At 55.4% G+C, this 789-nt stretch overlaps 1 protein-coding gene across 1 annotated transcript in view; it reads left to right on the top strand.

Moving 5' to 3' along the window:
* LOC104547788 (uncharacterized protein C1orf106 homolog) overlaps nt 1–789 on the top strand; it is a gene marked incomplete at both ends in the record, with an annotated part of 2444 nt that overhangs the window by 342 nt on the left and 1313 nt on the right. The gene's annotated exons all lie outside the window — the stretch shown is intronic.

Below are 789 nucleotides of genomic sequence, written 5' to 3'. Positions count from 1 at the left end.
GGAGCCATCGGGACGGCGGGGACAGTCCCAGTCCCTGAGGTAAGTCCTGTGCGTGGGGACGGGGGACGGGGGCTTCTGCAAGGGGAGTGGACATAACTCCATGGAGGGGAGGATGGAGGTAACCCCATGGAGATGATGGAGCTAAACTCATAGGGAAGAATATGGAGATGACCCCATGGGGAGGATGGAGCTAAATCCATGGGGCGGAGGTTGGAGATAACTCCACTAGGAGGAGGAGGACAGAGGGATTCTCATAGGGAGGATGGAGCTGAAGTTATGAGGAGGAGGATGGAGATAATCCCATGAGGAAGGTGGAGCAAACCCTATGGGAAGGATGAAGCTGGGCCCATGGGAAGGAGGTTGGAGATAATTCCAAGAGGAGAATGAAGCTAAAGCCATGAGGAGAAGAGACATAATCCCACGAGGAGGATTGAGATGATCCCACAGGGAGGATAGAGATATCCTCATGGGAAGGATGGAGATATCTTCATGGAGAGGATGGAGATAATCCCAGGGGGAGAAAGATAATCCTATGGGGAAGAGATTGGAGGTTACCCTATGGGAAGGGTATATGGACATAAGGCCATGGGGAGGATGGAGCTCACCCTATGGATGATGGAGTTCACACCATGGGGAGGATGGACAGAACCCCACAGGAGGCGGATGGAGCTGACCCCGTGGGCTGCTGCACCCTGCGCCCATGGATGCTCAGCCCCGAGACTCCCTTTCCCTTGCCTGGCCCTGACTTTTGGGCGGGTGGTGAGGGGACGAGGCCACCTATAGCCAGAA

This window comes from Mesitornis unicolor, unplaced genomic scaffold (genome assembly GCF_000695765.1).
Source record: "Mesitornis unicolor isolate BGI_N332 unplaced genomic scaffold, ASM69576v1 scaffold37251, whole genome shotgun sequence".
Taxonomy (NCBI): domain Eukaryota; kingdom Metazoa; phylum Chordata; class Aves; order Mesitornithiformes; family Mesitornithidae; genus Mesitornis; species Mesitornis unicolor.
Note: the sequence above shows the minus strand (reverse complement) of the source record. Positions and strands in the feature narration are given on the sequence as shown.